The sequence below is a fragment of the Phyllostomus hastatus genome, unplaced genomic scaffold, assembly GCF_019186645.2.
Source record: "Phyllostomus hastatus isolate PE091 unplaced genomic scaffold, TTU_PhHast_1.1 phas_contig_1, whole genome shotgun sequence".
NCBI classification, from domain to species: domain Eukaryota; kingdom Metazoa; phylum Chordata; class Mammalia; order Chiroptera; family Phyllostomidae; genus Phyllostomus; species Phyllostomus hastatus.
This window is the reverse complement of record NW_025333498.1, coordinates 40,039,332-40,057,037: the sequence shown is the minus strand read 5'-3', so window position 1 is coordinate 40,057,037 and position 17,706 is coordinate 40,039,332. Positions and strand designations below refer to the sequence as shown.

Genomic DNA, 17,706 nt, shown 5'->3' with positions numbered 1-17,706 from the left:
TGCTCACACCCTTAAAGACCAAATATTTCAAAATCTCTTGCTTGCCTCTTTGACCTCTTTTGTCATTCTTTTCAGAGGTAAATTCTAGTCAGCCTGGCAGGGGCAATTAGGGTTTGTCTGTAAGATCTCCCAAGGGAGAAGATTTTTTTACAGCAATTTAGATGCCAGTGACAATGAGAGACAGAACAAGAACATAATTAATAAGAATTTTATTTGATTTTGGAACAAAGTTGACCAAAGCTAGAAGGAGCACTTTTCTTCCTCTGACCTCTCAAAGACCTTTATTTTGACCTATTTTATGGCAAATTCACTTTTTACTTTTATTGTGCTTTCTTGTTATAATGGCAGCTCTCGGGGTAGACTTTCAATGCCCTGGGGTGGGGTTCATGTTGCCCACCACCTTGTGTGTTTCACAGAATCATGGGTAGTTCAATAAAGTGGTGAGACCTAGTAAATATGCACTAGTGAATGAACAAAAAAATGAAAATTTCTCTGCATATAGAATTGGTCTAATTTCTAAACACCAAAATAATTTTAAAATCCCTCAATTTAAAAACCTAAAACCCCTATACCAGAGAGGAAGATATCAGCAAACCAGGGAAAGTCATAATTAAATTTGGGGACTTTGATTCTGTATTTCAGTTCTCAGAACTAGGTTTTCATCTACTTAAATTTAAGATCCTCCATGAACAAAAATTATTGTGAAGGAAGAAACAAAAAAACACACCCTTTCATTTCCTGAAGTTTCCAATAAAGGCAGGAGCACATGTGGCGCTCTTTGCACAACCTCTCTCCAGACCGTGGCAATACTCACTTTTGTTCTCTCAGACTTGTCGCCTTTTCATTTCCTTCAGCTGAGTCTGTCTTCAAGTCTTTTGTCTGCTGCCCAGAGAATGAATATTATCTTTACAAATAAATGACCACTTGAGGAAATGAAAGTGCATAATCAATCTTTTTACAAATCTGTCTAATGATTATTTGGAAAAGAAGTAAAACTACTGAAACACTTCTGGTTTTTAAGAGCAGAATAACAAAAATATATACCCAAACATTCAAACTAGTGTTGGCTTGACCAATGTGAATTAATTATATAATTCTGTACTGCATTTGCTTTGTTGTTGGATTGTTTTCAGTTCCACATATTGACATTACTTAAACCCTGGAGTGTCACACTTTAACATCAGAATCACCTGTAGGGCTTGTCAAAGCACAGACTGCTAGATCCACTCCCCAAGTTTCTGATTCAGTAGGTCTAGCCTAGGTCTCAAATAAGTGCACTTTTAATAAACTTCCAAAGAACATTGATATTACAGGTTCACGGACCACACTTTGAGAACCTCTAACTATAATTTTTTATTGTTGTTCAAGTACAGTTGTCTCCATTTTCACCCCACCACTCCTCCCCACCCACCCTTGAACCTACCCCATTTAGCTTTGTCCAGGTGTCCTTTATATATGTTCCTTGATGGACCTTCCCCTATTTTCCCCCATTAATCCTCTATACCCTCCCCTCTGGATACTGTCAGTTTGTTCTTCATTTCAATGTTTCTGAGAACCTCTAACTTAAACTGTCTTTATAAATGTATGACTGTTTATCTACACATTCCCAACTCCAACCCCTCCACAGACTATCTCATGTAATTCTGGATACTACATTGCCTTGTAAATACCTAAAACCATAGTCATTTATATTTGAAATGCACATACCATTAATAAATATGCAATGATTATGCATAATGTCACATGACCAAAATTAAATACTTTTTCAAAACCATAGGCCATTTTATTAAATTGATGTAGCAAAATTATTTATGAAATACAAATGAAGTACATGTCAATAAATAAAATTAAATTATGAGGTTTAAGCTAACCAAAATGCCATAATAATATTGGTGGTATTTTTTAAAGATATTTTATTTCTTTACTTTTAGAGAGAGGGGAAAGGAGGGAGAAAGAGAAGGAGAGAAATATCAATGTGTGGTTGCTTCTTGCACACCCCTAACTGGGGACCTGACCCACAATGTAGGCATGTGCCCTGACTGGGAATTGAATTGGCAACCCTTCGGTTCACAGGCTGGCACTCAATCCTCTGGGCCACACCAGCCAGGGCTATATTGGGGGTTGTAAGAAACAGAGACCATATCAGGATCTCTGAAGGGAGAATACCTAGACCAGTAATGTCCACAAATAAGGTCCTTCAGGGAAGGTTTTAGGTAAGAGCAGAGACAGAATGTGGAGGGGAAAAGAGAGAGAAAATAAAAGATATAAGTTGCCAGGTTAAGGCTTTTGCTCATAGTAAAGAGAAATATTCAAAAGAGATGGAGTCTCCATGATGGTATAGAAAGTATGAGGCCCCTATCCATAGTCCTCAAACTCACATCTTTACCTCCATCCCTCTGCAGCTTCCAAATGGTACCCTATCACTGTGGTAGTCCCCCTTTCCACCACAGTACACACAAATCTTTAACAAATGAATGGCTATGTGATAGAAATAAAAAGAAAGTTATAAATCTAGAAGAGGAGCATAAACTGCTTTTTGCTCTGGAGTGAAGCGGGTGATGTTTTGGCTAGGAATGTTCTTTACCTTTGTAGAGTTAGACGGAAGTGACTACAGGCAGATCTGCCATGTACAACTGTACAGGGTGTGTACCACACTACTTCAAAGGCACCATTCACATGGGTTGCAATGGCAACTCCAAACTTTGTGGGAACACCTGTCTAATTGGACATGGGCCCTGTGGAGCAGCAAAGGATAGGAAGACTGGGTCTAGGCTACAGAGGAACTCTGTAGTGTGGGAATTAAAAATTAAGACTTTGGGACAAGATGAATTCTAACTGGGTCTTACCTGTGTGCTATGTGGAACATATTTAACCTCTCTCAACCACTGCATCCTCATCTGTCATGAGGATTTAATAAGCTCCTTCTTATATTATCTGCAAAATGCCCCAAAACAGGCCTTTATCAACTAATTTGACCTCTTATTTCCATGACCTTAACCTGCTTCTGATTTTAGGCAACTGTGGGAATGTTAACTCTCGTTCATTTCTGGCCATGGAATTATCCCCTGCCCAACTAGTTCACCCTGCCCCAAACCATCTCCTGCTGTGACACATTTGGTGATTTAGGCCTCTTGTGTCACAAAGAAACATCTAAGGGCAGTAATGTGCTAGTAGATGTTTAACAGGCAGCTCTCTGGGGAAGAGGTGGGAGGGAAGAGCCCTGATTTATAGTGTTTCCCAATTTCTATGATATAAATACTCCCACTGTGCCAATTTCAAGTGATCAGCATGAAAACACTGGAGGAAGAATGCAGAAGAAAACTACAATCAGCTATGGTGAGCCTGTTGGGGCTGGTTCCAACACAACACCGCAAGGTGATGGGGGCATCCACGGCTTACTCCTTTCTCCCATCTCTGCCTCCATCTTTTCTTCCCCACTGTGATAGTCTCCCAAAACCATTTTTCCTCTCATTTTTCTGCCAGTTTTTGGCACTTACCAACATCACTCAGAAATTCTACCAAGTTTGCACACTGCTGGTGTCCCCAGGGCTTGTTAGTACATACAACCAAGAGGGTACCCAAATATTATCAACAAATGAGCTAAGAGTTGACTCTGGGGCCTCATGTGAAACTTGCTAGAAGTTAAAACCAAAGAAGCTCTGGCCATTAAATTTGTACCTAAGATGAGACAATAATTGCCACTTCGATGCCTTTTATTTTCACAAAGGGATTACAAAATGTCCCATGAGCTGCTAAGGTATGAGAAAGCAATGATGTTAGAGAAAACAGACCCATGATGAACTCAGTTCTGCAAGCCCTTCCAGGGGTTTCTAACGCCTGGCCCACGGGGCAAATGCAGCCCAGGATGGCTGTGAATGCAACCCAACACAAAATCGTAAATATACTTAAAACATTGAGGTTTTTTGTGATTATGTGTCACAATGTACTTAATGTGTGGCCCAAGACAACTCTTCTTTTTCCAGTATGGACCCAAAGATGCCAAAAGATTCGATGTCTCTGACAGTGTTCGAATTTGTACTTTAAAGTTTTATGTAAATATTCAATACCTTTGAGAATGAGTAAAGTGGAAGTACCTCTTGTGGATAAGATTATTTCCAGAAAAAAATTGAGCCATACCACATTCTGAAAAATTTTTACCAAATCTAATCTCCCCTAAATTCTCTTTCAAAGCCTTTGTAATTGGGTCTGTTACCCAGAATCTTCTCTTACCTCTACTGTCTTCCCAGCCCTAGCCTCTTCTGTTAAAAAGAAGAAAATATAACACATAAGCATATCAAGTTAAGTGAGTCTTTGCCAAAGTGTGGGAGGCAGGGGCCTCAGAGAGTCACAATACATAAAGGGCATTGTGGGATAGGTTCCAGTTCAAGACCTTTCAACAGCTTAAGAATTAATAATCAGGTACATTCAAGAGAGAACAGAGTGCTCTGTAGCTACAGACCAGTAACAGTGCTATTTCAGGAAGATAGTTGAGATGCATTCATAAGTTTTCTGCCTGGTTTCAAAGACAGAGAAACTTGTTTAACATGGAGCTCATCTTATTCTTAGGTATAAATTGTATAATTCAACTCTCTGGAGTCTAATGCAGAGCAATTGCTTCATATTAGTGCAACTTCATTATATGCTCTGTGCTTTAAATGTTCACCTCTCTGTTTGGGTGCTCTCAGTGCCTAATAAGAACACTTTGAAATGGAGGCATCATTGTAAAAGCAACCTTGGATTTAAACTTTTAAATGGACAGTAAATCAAGGAGTGAAACCATCTCTTTAAAAAGCCACTGAAACCTGAGGGAGGCCACATAAAATGCTCTGTTCCAAAACAGGTTTGCTTTGTGTGATATATTTTCCTCACTTTGTTTCCATTACTGAATCTTTTCTAGTTTAATTGGAATTGTCCTATAGAATCGCTGCCTGATTAAAAAAAAATGGTAAATAAAATAATCACTTTGCAGGTGCTGCCTGCTTTAAAAATACATGCAATAAAATACAATCTTACAGAACAATTAGGAAGTAATTATTTGCATTAGAAATAGAACTATTCTGTTACAAAAGGCTTCAAGCATTTTTTCAAATATTGTATTTTGATAGTGCAGTTCAAATGGCATTGATTTGCAACAATTAAAGAGAAGAAAAGAATCAAGGAGAGGAAAACTGAAAACATAAAAGATAAAAGAAAGTATTTTCGGTTGGGCATAATAAATGCCACAAACAGTTGACTCAAATACTGATAATGGCTTTACTGCCAAAAGTTCATCTATTGCTTACACCTTTTAGTCAGGTTACCAGTGCCCTCACCTATTCCTGAGCCCACACTGAAGTATATCAGCAAGGCCAGCTGACCTTCCAGTGAGGGCTGGCAAAGGTCTTCCAGCCTTAGCCCAAGGTCCAAGTACCTAGGGTAAGACCTGGGTCTCCCGGCTGGGATCAGGATATCCTTTACAAACTCAATACTCCAGACACTGGCCAAGACTCAACCTGTAAAGGACTAACAAGCCAGCTGTGACTTCCATGTTCCTGGTCTTAGACTCATATTGTTTTGTTTCACCTGGCACACTGGACCTTTTAAAGAATGAGAGAAGAAACTAAGGTGGGAATACACAGAGGTAACAATGCTGCCTCCTGAGGTGGGTTCCCATTGCTGAATGCACCACCTCCATTTTCTCTTGCATTACTGACTCTACATCCCCATTTCCAGGGATTTCCTAGATTTGGGACTATTTACCATCTAATTTGAACTTCTCTCTCAGCAACTGGAGCTTTTAAGTTGTATCAGCTTAATAGTTTGTATATCTACCAAATATTTTCAATTTTGCTATGACCTCAATTCTTTTTATCTCCTGTATGCTCCCTGTCCTACCAGCATTATAATGGTAGGTTATTGCCTACTAACGGATCAGGAGTCGTAATTACAATGATCAAAATGATCCATTCGAGGCAGTTCCACACCCTCCCAATTAGTTCACTAACAGTTCCTGCTTGGTTCCCATGTCTTATTTATAATCATTGGTATCATCTCTTATTTACAGTTCTACCTACAATAGACATATTTTATAGCATGTTCTCAGCTCAGCATGATTCTCTGTATCTCCAGAAACTTCCCACACCTTCACTTGGTCAGGACGTTAAATTTATGCAGTCATATTTGAACTAAACAGGAGTGGACACATGTTTAAAACCAGGCCAATTGTATTCCTTCCTGTGAAGTTGATATTGGAACTAACAATATCTTGCTTTATTGGACCTATAACATGTAAGCTCAGGAGATGAGGGCAGCATGACAACAAATTTCTATTATGTAGAATGAATAACAGGAAAAGGATGTCTGTTTGAAGAAAAAAAAACATCAGATGTCTAGAAGATAACCAAAATGGGTGAGAAAGAGATAGGATACCATAAGCTCTCAAAAGTCCTGTATTAGTACAAATAGAGCCCTGCTGATCTCCAGATCTAGCGTGAGACTTCCCTTTATCATTCCACATCCTAAAATTTTTGCTTGAACTTCCCAGAATTGGTTTCTGTTACCTGGGCATGAAGAATCCTGACTAATTTACTGTCCCAACCACTCTGGGGAGAAAAGAGACAGCATTATCCCAAGACCTGGTTTTTACAGGGCACATTTCATCTAATATTATGCATGACCCAGAGTGACAGAGCAGCTACAAGATTCTGGGTCCTCTGGAAGATGTTGTGGGTTTAAGTTGCAGCAGTGGATTTTTTAATGCGCTCAATATTGTACTACTGTTGCAGTTAAGTAACTCTGCCATGGCCTCCCCATTTCTGTGCAGTTCTTCTCTGACCTCCCACACCCATACCTCCCATCCTGTTTTATAAGGTGAGGCATTGAATGTCCAGAGGCAATGAATATAGAAAACTGCCTGACAGACCTTTTTATTCCCAACTTTATTGCTTTCTTCATTCAATAACTTTTAAAAACCCATGGACTTCATACTGAAACAGGTGAGCAACAGGTGATGGCTTTTGAGTGGGCAAATTTCAACATAGCAGGTGCCATAACAGAATAATTAGTGTTAAGCCATAACAATCAAGTACTGAGCTATCTGTCTGAAGTACTTAAAGAGTAGCACTGACTTCAATATATCAAAGAGGAGGAATTTGCTCCACTTTATAGAAAAAGATGCCCAGTGACAGAGTGAATGCTTTGCAGCTTTAATCCCAGCTTTGCTTTGACATCTACTCTCTCAGATTTTCCTCTAATGCTTAGGTAATTCACGCTGCCCACATAATAGAGAGGATGCAGCAAACCTTACATTGTTAACAGCACTCAAAGTCAGTTTCCTATGCCTCTAGTGTTAATTTTTGAAGAGAAAGTGATGTATGCAAATAAAAGCAGTCCCAACTTGAAAAGTTCTCTTATGTATACAGGGAGGCACTAGAGTGTGTTGGAAAGAGCATTGACCAATGAAACAATAGAACTACCGTATTTTTCAGACCATAAGATGCATGCAGGTTTTAGAAGAGGAAAATAGGGAAAAAATTTTGAAGCAAAAAGTGTGGTAAAATATTTAATAACATAAATGACATAATATTCCACCGATGTAAATGTAAAGCTACATTCAGTCTATAAGATACACCCCCATTTTCCTCCCAAATTTGGGGGGAAAAAGTGCATCTTATAGTTCAAAAAATACAGTAGTCACTATTCCCAGTTCTACTGTTGGTCCTGTGACTTCTATAAGCCATTGAAACTTCCCAAGTGTCTGTTTCCTCCCCTACATATTGGGAATAATGATAAATTCTCTCCTTCGGGGGCTTTCCATGAGGATCAAATGACATGGAGTCATAGTGAGAAAAACCACCACTGTATTAGCCTCTTTAATTTCGCCCTTTACAATACATTGTTTGACCCCATTAGAAACTTTCTATTTCAATTTGACTTTGTTATTTGGTTAAACCAGTAACCAAAATGTCATTTTCATCCCCACAACAGGTTGCCCAAAGCATGAGTAGAAAAACCCGACCTATCAGTTAAGCCATAATGTCTACAAAGAAATGATGAAATGCTAGGGCATGAGGTAAGGCTAACACCATCCTAAAAATGGATCGGAGATGAGATAATAAATGCAAAAGAGCTCTGAAAGTATAAAGCACTAAACTACTGTGTGTTGTTACTATTCATGAGGAGGAGTTGGGTTTGGTGACAGTATTTCCTGGCTGGGCCCAAGGTCACACAGCCAGACCTCAGACATTGCACAGACAGTTGCTGTTCTGACTAAGGAACAAACGCCCTTTTCACCCTCATCCCTGTATGGACCCCAAACATTACTCATGCTGCTTTGTCATTCTTGCTTGAGGCTTCTGTTGATTTCTGATGGGGTTTAAAAGAAGTTTTCCTTTACACCTACTTAAAAACAGTAGAAAATAACCATGCCTGCACCAACCTGTCATGTGCCATTTTATCTGTGAGGATTCTTTAAAACCTTTTCATTTCATCGGATGAAATACCTGAAGATTTACATACTTTAAGTCATAGTCAACTCTGTCTTTAGAAGAAATAAGGTACAAGACACAATAAGTTAGTCATAGTGGCTACTGGAATAACACTAAAGCAGTCACAGCCACCAAGCATGGGGGTGCTGGTGTGTCTTCTGTATTTCTTTAATGAGATGATTTTAAAGTGTGCCACAACAATAACCCTCTCAAGAAAAGGCATTGCGTCTCTAGCTTCATGACTTTTTCTTGACAGTCCTATCACAGAAACAGAAACTTGACATCCTTTCTCTACTCTTCCCCTCATTCTCCCACCTGCCAAGCCTATACTCCTGAACCAGCATTCTTTTTTTTTTAATATTTTATTTATTTATTTTTAGGGAGGGAAGGAGAGAGAGAGGGAGAGAGAGGGAGAGAGAGAGAAACATCAATGTGCGGTTGCTGGGGGTTATGGCCTGCAACCCAGGAATGTACCCTGGCTGGGAATCGAACCTGGGACACTTTGGTTCTCAGCCCGCGCTCAATCCACTGAGCTACGCCAGCCAGGAACCAGCATTCTTAACCACAGACTGAAGACCTAAGATGATGGAAATTCAAGACAAACTGTTTTCTGTGGATGGAGCACTGAGACATCCGCATGACTCATTGTATTACTTGTCTTCATGTACACTAACAGCACAAAAACAGCTCCGATATCTGTATGTTTGTTGGTTTAATTATAAAAATGACAACTACCAGTTCTAATGGGTCACTGTGATAAATGTTTATCCAGCACTGAATGTCAGACATGAATAGTAAAAGACCTACATTAAAAGCATCATGGAATTTACAGGGACCTAAAAGATCACATTATCCAACATCAGTAGTTTACAGATAAAGAAACTGAGACCCAAGGGCAGCAATCCCTTGCCTATGGCGACACAGCCAGTCGATGGTCTAATCTTTCTGGTCTATAACTCTTTTCATTACAACATGCTGAAGGTTCTCTTCGACCCCCTAAAAACAAAACTTATTTGCAGCACTGGCACATGTTGCACAAGTCTTTGCTCTGCAGGTGTTCCAAAGGTAAGAAAACTAACAAAAATCATCAGTAGAAGTTTTAAAATGGTATCCTGTTCATCTATTTTTTATATATGTGTGTGTGTGTTGCTGTCAAATTTTTGATATTTTAAATAGAACACAAGGTCATATGAATTAAAATATGTATTTATTTAATCATGAAAATATTCATAATTAATATTAGGCAAATAGCCAAATGCAGTAAAGTACCAAGGATTTGGAGAGGGATCATTACCCCCCCACTGTTAAGTCACAGCATGGTAAATAGACTATTCAGGAAAGAACACTCTCATACATACATATATGCCATCCTGAGTAACCCTACATTTCAATAACACTAATTGCCCTTTTTTTCCTTGCTGCTCCTAGCCATATTTCTTGGAAAACAACAGCTGTGTTTATTCAAATAGCAGCATACTGATAACTTGATGATAGGGTAATCTGCTGGAATTCCAAGTGTGACGGTCCCAGAGACAACTTCTCAGCTCACCAGATAAGTATCCTTTGCATAGTACAAAGCTTTGGAAAGGAATCCCCAGTTTATTAGCACATGGGATTGGATGTTCTTTATTTCAACTGGTGGTGACATTGAATTTCTTCCAGCAAGTATCATATTTTCTGGTTCTTGCAGAATAATCTTCCCATGCATCATAGTCAAAAAGTAATCTGCAACATGAAGATTTTTACTCCAATGGTCTCTAAGCAAAGGGATTAAATAGTACCTTGAATTACAATGAAAAAAGGCCACAAGATCCTGTTCAAAATCAGAGCAATAAATTCCATTTGTTGGTATGTCCTCTGAATCAATGGGCATTGAAGGGGATAATAGTAACTTAAGAAGCTATTTACTGGAAAAATAGGATAAACAAACTAAAAACCCAAACATCCCTGAGAATGTAATGAATTGAAGCACAAGATTAATTTCTAAGAGTACCAAAGACAAAAATTCTACAAGAATTTAGTCATCTTCTTTAATAAAGACCATTCAAGATATGTTTGTATGAAATATAAGATATCTAAAGGGTATTTAGAAAAAAATGCCTTTTAAAAAATCTAACTAACATTTTTAAAGTAATGAAGTAATTGGTCTTTTTTAATAATAACCTTTATAATTCAAGAAGTTTTTAATTTTGTTTCTTAGATGGTATTTACCACGAATTTAATTTTTTTCTGTAAGAGGTATTCTCATATCAATTTAAAAAGATATACCTGTCATTGTATTGATGATTACATCAAAATAGCAGTAACAACTAACACTTATAACACAATGAAAACTGTTTTATGAAAAGAAACACATTAGCTAGTTAAATGTTATGGGTCCTTCATGTTTTTCCAGGAAACATGAAGCACAGAAGCATTGTCACTCACCCAAAGTCATGCAGCTAATAAGGAATGGAGTGGAGATGCCAAACCAGGCCTGAAGCTCTGCAGCCCATGTCCTTCATCAGGACACCAGAGACTCCTCTTAAACTAAGTATAGCATGCAGAAAACAATATTCCACCAAGTGTTAAAAGTAAAATTATACAGTTATAAATAATCCCTTTAGATTAAAAACATTTATGTGATATAGGGTGGGGAAAAATAGATTTACAGATGTGAGTACACAAAAGTTTATTCTTGTATTATTATTTATTAATTATTGTATTATTTTCCATACAAACAACCATAAATATAATTTAGCCCCACTATGTATCTACACACAAAAGGACTATGTTAAAGGGACCTAGAGTGGGGGAGGGAGTGTCTCCTAAGTCAGGAAATGTTTTATGTGCAGATATACCTGATGCTTAAATAGCTCAAAATCAATTGAGAGGCTTATCTCCAACAAGAAACTGGACATTTTTCAAAAAAAATATTTTCTATATTTTCTGAAGAGAGAAAAAAATAGGATTCTAAAAGTTTCCATCTAGGTAAGGTTAGGCTTTTAGAAGAGCTTTGTTTTGGCCAAAATGAGTTTCTAAAATGATTTAGGGAAATTGTTCTTCCAGATGTTATGTTTATATTTTGTTTGCCTGATTTAGACTTTTAATATGGTAGAATGCTACAGGACTAGACTGGCTTGGTGCATTCCCAGTAGGAAACTAATTTATGGAATCCATAACCTCATGAGGACCTTTCTGTCTTTGGAATAAAATAGGATGAGAACTCAGTTCAGCAAACAGCAGTCGCCCTGTTTCTTTTCTTCTCACTGTGCATATCCCCTGAAATATCCTCAACAACACTAAACTAATTCTGAACCTCTTCTGCATGGATTACATCTTTATTGTTAATATCAGATAAAGATTTGCAAAAACAGAATGATATTTTTGGATGAAAATGGCATTTAGCTGGCACTTATGACAGACATCTCCTAAATTTGATTAAAAATCCCTAAAAAGACAGAGAAAAAGATGGAAACTTTTCAATCTCTCTCTCTCCACACACTCACGTAGGCTGTGTATATGCACATACACACATATGCCTATATATACGCTTATATAGAACTACATATACATAAATATGTATAAGCAAATGCCTGAGTATCTGTGCATTTGTGTGTTATATGTGTGTTTACATATGTATGTATATACAAGGTCTGTCCCCCAAAAGTCCAACTATTGTTAATATAATGAGAATGGCTTGAGCAACATCGATGTAACTTGGCAGCCAAGGAGAGTGGACTGGAATGAGCATGTGTGAACAATTATGCCTTCACTGTACTAGTCAGTGGAGGTGGTAGATGCCATTGAGTGAGCAGGTGTATTGTGTGGCCATCACATTCAAAATGACTAAGCTAGGAGGGTAACAAATCTGCATCAAATTTTACTTTAAGCTCAAACGTTCCTATAAGGAAGCTATTCTGATGATTTAGGCCACAACCAAGGGCAACTGGTGATTGGCAGCTTCATCATAATAACACACCTGCCCATGCATCCTGTCTTGTGAAGAGTTTTTGGCAAAATATCATATCACCCAGGTGACTCAGCCCCCTAGAACTGAGATATGACACCCTGTGACTTCTGGATTTTCCTAAAAATAAAATCACCTTTTAAAGGGAAGAGATTTCAGACCACTGATGACATTCATGAAACTACAATGGGGCAGCTGAAAGAAACTGGCAGAACTGTGTGAGGTCCAAAGATGCCTACTTTGAAGGGGACTGAGGCATCAATGTCCTATGTACAATGTTTCTTGTATCTTGTATCTTCTTCAATAAATGTCTGCATTTTTCATATTACATTGCTGGATACATTCTGGACAGACCTCATATTGAAAATGATAATCATAGTAGGTAAAGGAAACAAAAAATAGAAATTAAGTCTCAAAATTATGCAGAATTATAGAGGTTCCCAAGGAAGAAAACAAAACAAATAAAAATGAAGCAATAACTATAACTAAAGAAAACATTCTAGATTTTTTAAAAAGTCCTTGATACACTCATATATTTACTATAAATACATTATATATAACTATATATAATATGTATACATAAGTTAAACACATATAACTATATACAATACATATATATTTCACTATATTCAAGAAAGATTAAGTAAAAGATATCTATACCTAAAGAAACCCTTGGGGAATATTTATATTTCAAAAATAAAAATATTTCTCATAAACACATAGAAAAAATGTATACTACATTCAAAAGAACAAAATTAAAGTTAGACTCAGACTTCTATTTTGTAAATTAAATTGCAGAAGACCAAAGAACAAAATATATAGAATTTTGAAAGTGAATTCAGTATTCAGAGTAATTATTTAAAACGAATAATTATGTCATCACCAGATTTTCACAGATTTTCATTGTTCTTACAACAAAATACCAAATCCCAACATTAACCCATGTGGTAATCCACAATTGCATTTCAAGCACCTTTCCATGCAACTCAGATGTCCTACACCTCTTTACTCCCAGTACTCTAGGCATACTGGTTATTCAGACTGTCAAATTTGCCATATGCTTTTACCTCACAGACATCATTTATAAGTTCCTTTAACTCAGATTTGTTTTCCTCCCACACTGCAGTTCTCCTCAAATTCTAGGTCATGTTTCAATAATTTTTTTTAAGTAGAAGTTTTTTCTGAACCCTAAACTAGATTGTTTGGTTGTCCCCTCTGACTTAAAATCCTCCTACTATGTCTTCCTTTTATTTTCATCTCCCTTGCATTTTCTTTTTCAATATCTGTCTTTACCAGAAACTTATAAGTTCCTGGAGGATATGGACTGTCGTGTTCTCTCATGTAATTCTATATTTAGCAGGGCTCCAGACACATAGTTGATGTTTAACAAATAGTTGTTACAGGAATGAATACATTAATGAGTGAAATGCAAACACATTGTTACATATGCAAAAGCTGTAAAACTATACTTACCCATTTGTCAGTTGTTAAGAGAGAAAAGAGTGTGCGCATGTTTGTGTATTCCAGCCAGTCAAAATATTAATCAAATTAAGAGCTCAAGGATGAAAACACTGTGGTATAAAATGATCAATGCGGGACTTCCAGCCAAGATGGAGGCATAGATAGATGCATTTTGCCTCCTCGCACAACCAAAAGAAGGACAACAGCAAATCTGAAATCAAAAATAACCAGAACTACCAGAAAATCAAACTGTACAGAAGTCTGACAACCAAGGAATTAAAGGAGAAACATTCATCCAAAGTGGTAGAAGGAGTAGAGATGGGCAACCACAGCAGAGAGAAAACACAGCAAGGCAGTGACCAGAGGACAAGGCAGGCAAAACTGTGGCTGGCAGAGGGGTCAGGCAAGGTGCCAGGTGGTAGACCAGACGGTCCCACATTTGCATGTGGATAAACTGGGAGGAACAATAGGGGAGTGAGGCCAACCACACAACCCAGGTTTTCAACTCAGGAAAAGAAAGCCTCAAAACCTCTGATTGAAAAAACCTGTGGGGGTTGAGGTGACAGGAGAAACTCCCAACCTCACAGGAGAGTTCACTGGAGAAATCCATAGGGTCCAAACCCACCCACCTGGGAATTGGCACCAGAAGGGCCTAATTTGCTTGTGGGTAGCAGAGGAAGTGACTGAAAGCCAGCTGACAGTCGAGCAAGCAGCATTGTTCCCTCTTTGACCCCTCCCCCACTTACAGCACCACAGTGCAGCTTCGTGGGTTGCCCCGCCCTGGCAAATACCTAAGGCTCTGCCCCTTACAGTGTAACAGGTGTGCCGAGACAAAGAAATATGCCCAAATGAAATAACAGATCAAAACTCCAAAGACACAACTAAACAATGAAGAGATAGCCAACCTATTAGATTCAGAGTTCACAACACTGGTAATCAGGATTCTCACAGAAATAGTTGAGTGTGGTCACAAAATGGAGGAAAAAATGAAGGCTACACAAAGTGAAATAAAGAAAATTATACAGGGAGCCAACAGTGAAGGGAAGGAAACTAGGACTCAAATCAACAATTTGGAGCAAAAGAAGAAATAAACATTCAACCAGAACAGAATGAAGAAAAAAGAATTCAAAAAAATATGGAGAGGCTTATCAGTAAATGAATGGATCAGAAAACTATAGTACATTTACATGATGGAATACTACACAACAGAAAGAATGAAGAAGCTTCTACCCTTTGCGACAGCATGGATGGAACTGGAGAGTATTATGCTAGGTAAAATAAACCAGGCAGTGAAAGACAAATACCATATGATCTCACCTTTAAGTGGAATCTAGTCAACAAAGCAAACAAGCAAGCAAAATATAACCAGAGACATTGAAATTAAGAACAAACTGACAGTAATCAGAGGGGAGTTGGGATGGGATAATGGGGGGGAGTGGGGGAAGGGAGAAGGGTTTTTGGGAACAACTATAAAGGACACATGGACAAAACTGGGGGGTGGGATCACAGGAAGGAGGTGGGGATGGCTAGGTTTGGGGGGTGGAGGGATGGGGGAAAATGGAGACAACTGTGCTTGAACAACAATTTTTATTTAAAAGGAAAAATAAATAAATAAGGAAAGGCTTAGGAACTTCCAGGACAAATTTAAATATTCCAACATCTGAATCACATGGGGGCCAAAAGGAGAAGAAGAAGAGCAAGAAATTGAAAACCTATTTGAAAAAATAATGAAGAAGAATTTCCCTAATATGGCCAAGGAAACAGACTTCCAGGAAATCCAGGAAGCTCAGAGAGTCCCAAAGAAGTTGGATTCAAGGAAGCACACACCAAAGCACATCATCATTAAGCTACCCAAGATTAAAGAGGAGAGAATCTTAGAAACAGCAAGAGAAAGGGAGACAGTTACCTACAAAGGAGTTCTCATAAGACTGTCAGTTGATTTCTCAAAAGAAACTTGACATCAATAAGAGTCTGGAAAGATGTATTCAAAATCATGAAATGCAAGGACCTACATCCAAGATTACTCTATCCAGCAAAGCCACATTTAGAACACAAGGACAGATAAAGTGCTTCCCAGATAAGGTCAAATTAAAGGAGTTCATCATCACCAAGCCCTTATTATATAAAATGTTAAAGGGACTTATTCAAGAAGAAGAAGATGATTGAAAATATGAACAGTAAAGTGACAACAAAAACAACTATCAACAACTGAACCTAAAAAGAAAAGAAAAGAAAAACAAACTAAGCAAACAACTGGAACAGGACAGAATTACATAAATGGAGATCACATGGAGAGTTATCAGTGAAATGGGGAGGAGGTAGAATAGGGGAAAAAGTACAGAGAATAAGAAGTACAGAGAATAAGTAGGTACAAAATAGACAGGGGGAGGTTAACAATAGTATAGGAAATAGAGAAGCCAAATAACTTATATGTATCACCCATGGACATGAACTAAGGGGAGGGAATGTGGGTGGGAGAGTCAGTGTAGAGGAATAAAGGGGAGAAAAAAAATGGGACAACTGTAATAGAGTAATCAATGAAATATATTTTTTAAAAAAATACAGCACAAATAAAGAAAAACACAGACCAATATTTCTCACAAATATATATAAGAATTCTTTTTTTATATATATAAGAATTCTAAACAAAGTCCTAGTAAATAGAATTGAGTAATGTATAAAAAGTATTATACTCCATGAATAGAAGACCCAAGTAAAATTATAAATGAAAGAGGAGATATTACAATTGACTCCACAGAAATGCAAAAGATCATGATGGACTACGAACTACACAATTTAGAAGAAATGAAAAATTTCTAAAAACATAAAACCTATCAAAACTGAATTCTGAAGAAACAGAAAATCTGAATAGACAAATAACATGTGAGGAGATTGAAACAACAATCAAAAACCTTCCAACAAAGTAAAGCTCAGGACCATATGGTTTCTCTGGTGAATTCTACCAAGCATCATAATAAATTTCCTCACACATAAAATATTTATGTAAATCACCTGGCTGGTATAGCTGAGTGGATTAAGCATCGGCCTTCGAACCATAGTGTTACCAGTTCAATTCCCTGTCAGGGCACATGCCTGTGTTGCAGGCCAGGTCCCCAGTAGGGGTTACATAGGAGGCAACCGCACATTCGTGTTTCTCTCCCTCTGTTTCTCCCTCCCTTCCCTTCCCTCTAAACATAAATTAAAAATCTTTAAAATATATATTTATGTAAATCTATCTCTGTCTGTCTCCTGTTGAGTCTGTTTCTCTGGAGAACCTAGGCTAACATAGCATTCAGTGATATCCAGCATCCATTGCTTATTTAAAAAATGTATGTCACTTGTCCTAGCCTATACTTTCTCTGCTCCCCTGTACTCAGTTGTAACAGAGGAGTCTGACAGGACACACAGCAGTCTCCCCCTCAGTTTAGGGGGGCCATCCTGGCTCTTAAAGGTATGAGAGGACAATAAGGAAAAAAAAGGAAAAAAATAAAAAGAGAAGAAAAAGGGAAAAAAGTATATCAGAGACTGTTATTATTCATCAAATACTTATATTCTCCTTAACATTTCCCAGTTTTCATGACTCTTAGTTGTCTACATAGATGACTAATTCTCACCAGTGGAAAGAAGGAAGTTAAGAGCAATTGTGCATTCTCCACACTAAATCTCGTTTAAGTGGCTAAAATCAAAAATCTCAGAGCTGGTAGAGTTAGAATTTAGAAGCATTCTGTGTCCCTGGGATGCTATTTAGAAAAGAAACACATAGGAGCCTGACCTGTCCCATACCATGATATGAGCAAGGAATAAATCTTTGTTGTGTTGAGCCTTAGCAAT

The 17,706-nt window shown here is 37.8% G+C and overlaps 1 pseudogene; it reads left to right on the top strand.

Annotated features, from left to right (window-relative positions):
- Positions 1–17,213: 17,213 nt before the first annotated feature.
- On the top strand, positions 17,214–17,341 carry LOC123814474 (annotated as a pseudogene).
- Positions 17,342–17,706: the final 365 nt, after the last annotated feature.